Genomic DNA, 5,572 nt, shown 5'->3' with positions numbered 1-5,572 from the left:
ACCCAAAGTGATTGTAACATCCGGAACGCATACTCAAGATGTCATTTGACGGGCCGGAGAGACAATAGCCAACGGTTTCGGCAACACTTGAGTAACAAAATCATGCTTAGATGCAAAAGGTCTCAAGATGAAACAATGCGATGCACCCGTGTCAAAAAGAACTTTTGCAGGAATATCATTAATAGTAAGGTTACCCATGATCACATCTGACGAGTCCTCTGCCTGAGCTGCATTCATCAAATTGACCTTGGCGTGCTTGGGGTTATGCTTGACCACAGCTGTACTTGCCGATCTGACAGGAGGAGGAGGAGGAAGACGCCTCTGGTTGAAACACTTGTTGGCATAGTGACCCTTCTGTTGGCACTTGTTGCATGTGACCTCTGAAAGCGGACGGTGATACGGAACACTCGAACTTGGAGCTTGAGACGAAGTCTTGTTCTGAAAGCCAGGGTTGGGTGGGTGGAAAGAACCACTGCCACCTTTGCTCTTCTGCTGATACGGCTGACGGAACAGAGGAGGAGCAAGCCAAAACTTCTGCTGCTTGGCCACTTGAGTAGAGGAAGAAGGAGTAACATATCTGACTCGCTTCTTGGAAGCATCACACCTCAACTAAGCAGCCTCTTGCTTCAGTGCCATGTTGTAGAACTCATCGTACCTCAAGGGCTCAAAGAGAACAAGAGCGAGCTGGATATCTTCTCTGAGACCACCCCTGAACTGATATATCATGCTCTTCTCATCAGGGACGTCCTGCTTGGCAAAGCGGGCGAGCTTCTGGAACAACTTGTTGTAGTCATAGACAGGCATAGAGCCTTGCTTCAGATTGCGGAATTCCTCACGCTTGCTTTCAACCATGCTCTGGGGAATATGATGAGCCCTGAAATCTCGACGGAAATCATCCCAAGTGATAACCCGTCCACCTCTGGAGTCCTTGTACTGCTGGAACCATTCTGCAGCTTGATCTTTGAGTTGGAAGGAAGCGAACTTGACAAAGTCCTCAGGCCTGACGTTAGTGCACTCGAAATACTTACACAGATCCACAAGCCAATCGTCAGCATCGGTTGCCTCAACACAATTGCTGAAAGTCTTTGGCCCGTTAGCAAGGAACTGGTTGAGTGTAGCAAAGTGACTCTGATTGCTGCCTTGATTCCCTTGGCTGCCTTGATTGCGCTCTTGAAGAATTTGCATGATCAACTGTGTGTTTGCATTGGTTGCGGCCATCACAGCTTGCCATGCCTCTAGAGGAGGTGGAGGTGGTGGCGGATCAGGGTTCGGAGTCGTGCGCGTTGGAGGAGCCATCCTGAAGAGGTTGACCACCATTAGCACATTGACAGACAAATATTGAAGCTGAATCCAACGGAATGAAAATTGCAACATATAGTCTTCACATCCGAACAAAATGACCGAATGCATTCCTCTTGAAATGGTCACATATCCATAAATTGAGAAGCCACGTAGAATTAAGGTAGAGAAATAAATCAACAAGGTACGGATCAAGAACGAATAATCGGTAAGAAATCCCAATCTCAAACCAATATCCGTGGAAGAAAAACTAGAGCTACTAGAATTCCCACCTATGAAACTCCCGAATTTTTCCGGTTATGCAATCAGGTGTTGGGGATACAGGGGAAGCATAATATCTCACCCAAACTAGCAAATCCTACATCCAACTGTATCCATCCTTCAACACATAACCAGGAAACCTTTGGAAACCATCTACCTCAACCTTCGAAAAGCACCCGTTATACAAGTTGTGGCGATACTCCCAAACTCCCGCCCCAGTACTGGGTGGCGTCGAGGTTATCTCACCAACGAACTGCATAAAAGAGATTTTCGATGTCGGCGTACTAAACTCAGGTATTCCAGAATTGCAACGATAAAATTATGATGACAACACCTCAGAGCTCAACTCCCCGGGACACTTCCACTAAACCCCTGACAGGAGGCACCAAGACAATGTTCTCATCATAAAACCATCGGAACGATTCCAAGATACCCGCGTGATCCTAAATTTTTTTAGTGAAATTTGAGAAGAGAAGAGTTAAAACTCTACGTCAGGATGCCTTACCAGAGCGATGAGGAGACTGGGAAGTAAAAAGAATTCCTAAACTCTCCGATATATAATTCCTAAAGACTCAAACCATTTTTCTAGACACAACTCGGCCGCTAAAAACGATCAAGCAATGGGGCTCCTAAGGTCGGGGAAGGCTCTGATTACCAACTTGTAACACCCTCGATGCGACTATAGCTCCCACATGTCGAGGCACGACTTAGAGACATAATCGCATTGAAGGCATATGTCGCAAGTTAGGCAATCTTCACAACATCCCATGTAATATGATAATAAAAGGGGAGATAACATAGTTGGCTTACACTCGCCATGTCAATCAAGTACATAAATAACATTACATCATCCAAACACTCATGGCCCGACTACGGCGCCAAAATAAAAGAGAACCCAACATGCGACACGGTCCCAATCACCCCCAACTGGGCACCACTACTGATCATCGAGAAAGGAAACATATTAACATTGAGAGTCTTTGTCGAACTCCCACTTGAGCTCGTACGCGTCTGCTGGAGCGGAATCATCAGGCCCTGCATCTGGTGTAATAGTAATCTGTGAGCCACAGGGACTCAGCAATCTCGCACCCTCGCGATCAAGACTATTTAAGCTTATAGGTAAGGCAAGGTAAATATATGAGTGGAGCTGCAGCAGGCGACTAGCAAGTATGGTGGCTACTTATTCGCAAAGGAGAGCGAGAAGAGGAGGCAAAGCGCGAGCGAGAAACTAGAGAGCAACCTGCGCAAACATTACTCCAACACCGTGTCCACTTCCCGGACTCCGCCGAGAAGAGGCCATCACGGTAACACACTCAGTTGATTCGTTTTAATTAATTAAGGTTCAAGTTATCTACAACCGGACATTAACAAATTCCCATCTGCCCATAACCGCGGGCACGACTTTCGAAAGTTCGATCCCTGCAGGGGAGTCCCAACTTAGCCCATGACAAGCTCTCAAGGTCAACGAAGGAATAGACCTCCTCCCAAGACGTTCCGATCAGACTCGGTATCTCGGTAATTCAAGACACTTCGACAGGTTAAAACAAGACCAGCAACACCGCCCGAATGTGCCGACAAATCCTGATAGGAGCTGCACATATCTCTTTCTCAGGGCACACTCAGATAAGCAATCCGTACAACTAAAACCAGCCCTCGAGTTTCCCCGAGGTGGCGCTGCAAGGGGCTCTAGTTTGGACCAACACTCAAAGGAACACTGGCCTGGGGGGGTTAAAATAAGATGACCCTTGAGTCTGCAGAACCCAAGGAAAAGAAAAGGCTATGTGGCAAATGGTAAAACCAATGTTGGGCATTGCTGGAAAAGCTTTAATCAAGGCGAACTATCAAGGGGTTCCCATTATAACCCAACCGCGTAAGGAACGCAAAATCCGGGAACATAACACCGATATGACGGAAACTAGGGCGGCAAGAGTGGAACAAAACACTAGGCGAGAGGCCGAGCCTTCCACCCTTTACCAAGTATATAGATGCATTAAGATAACATGGCAATATAATGATATCCCAACAAGTAAAGAAAAGATGTTCCAACAAGGAGCGGGCTCCAATCTTCACCTGCAACTAGCAATGCTATAAGAGGGGCTGAGCAAAGCGGTAACGTAGCCAATCAACGGTTTGCTAGGACATGGTGGGTTGGAGGTTTGACATGGCAATTTGGGAGGCTTTCAAGCAAGTGGTAGGCATCGTAGCAATGGCATAGCAAAAGAGCGAGCAAACTAGCATAGCAAAGATAGTAGTGATTTTGAGGGTATGATCATCTTGCCTGCACAGTTGTCAGAGTTGACTGGATCCTCAAAAGCAAACTCAACGGGCTCCTCGTTAGCGAACTCGTCTCCCGGCTCTACCCAAACAAGACAAACAAGCAACAAGGATACAATCAACCACGTGGAAGAATAAGCAATATGACGACATGATGATATGCTATGCGGGATGCGATGCGGGATGCAAAATGCAAGATATGACAGGGAATGCATGAACCTGGCCTCAACTTGGAATTCTCAGGGTGCCATTGGAAAGATGAGATGAAATCGCTTGAAAACGATATAAAGAACGCCGGAATCGGAGTTACAGTTTGGAAATGGCAAGCGTTTCAAAAATGACAACGGTCTGCGATTTACAGCAAGTAGGCATCTAAATGCAATGAAATGAACCTGCTACAGCACCCAAACATGACAACAAAATATATGGCAGGGATGCACACAAGATGCTTAACAAAAGTCTAGCACTGAGCTACGGCCAATTCATCCATTATCAGGTTCAAACAAGCATGGCAAAAACGCAAATGACAAACAGATCTCAGACTTAGTGAAATTAACACTTGTCTGGAATTTCAGATCATATAGCCCTCTTCGGAGCAACAAAACGACATGCTACAGGATCTGAACATGACAAAGAAAGACATGGCATGGAGCTACTCAACTAGCTTAACAAAAGTCCCTTAGTGACCTTGAGCCAAAAGGGATCGCAAAATATACTAACAAGCACACGAACATAGCAAAAACATAATCAGTTTTCAGACTTAGTGAAAACTGGGACATGCTGAAACATAACTCACGAAGGCATGTTTACGAGCTCGATGCACTCACCATGGTGAAAGTCATGGCAAGACAAGCATACATCCATAAAGAAGGCACAAAATAAAAGCTAGACATGGCAAGAACAATGGCATAGCATGCATGGATCAACTACAATAACATCGGCAAAATCGCAAACAAGTTGACGATCTGCCCAGATTCACAACGAAGCAAAAGTAGAGCTCGATTGACTCAAGCTAGGGTGCTCCATAATTGCAAACACAGACATGGCTGGATAGAGCACTACAAGGTTAAGAAAACTCCCTTACTGATCATCCTCAAAAGAGGCACGGATCACTAGGAAACAACAAGAACATATGGCATCATGAACTAAACAATCCCAGGACTTAGTGAAATTACTAAGTCCCTGAAAACAGAATTGGCAAGTGCACCTCTTTGCAAGCTTGCACAAGTCACTACACACATACTAAAAATATATGGGTTGCACCTCTGGAGAGATGACAAAACCATTAACAAAACACATGTAGAACTCACGGGCATAGCATGCACACAATAATCATGGCAAAAATGACAAAAGTGCTAAACGGAGTAACAGATCTGACAATTAACTCAAGTAGCCCTCTTCTAACAACATTTCGGGCATCAAGATGACCTCAAATGAAAATGACGCAATGGAATGAAATGATGTACTCTCTGAGATGAACATTTTGATATGCTATATGCCCAAATCGGAGCTACGGATGCAAAGTTACGGGGCCTCGAACAGAGGCACTTGGATTTGCAGATTTCAGGACTTAGGGAAGAAAAATGACCTAGATCTAGGGTTACTGTAGCCGACGCGGATCCGGCCCGGCCGGTCTTGGCGGCGAGGAGGGGCGGCGCGGCCGGGGACGGGCGGCGGCGGCCCGACGACGAGGCGGCACGGCGCGACGGAGGTGGCGCGGCGTCGGAGCGGCTCGGGG

Source organism: Triticum dicoccoides, chromosome 3A (genome assembly GCF_002162155.2).
Source record: "Triticum dicoccoides isolate Atlit2015 ecotype Zavitan chromosome 3A, WEW_v2.0, whole genome shotgun sequence".
Classification (NCBI taxonomy): domain Eukaryota; kingdom Viridiplantae; phylum Streptophyta; class Magnoliopsida; order Poales; family Poaceae; genus Triticum; species Triticum dicoccoides.
The sequence above is the reverse complement of the archived record's forward strand: the minus strand, read 5'-3'. Positions refer to the sequence as shown.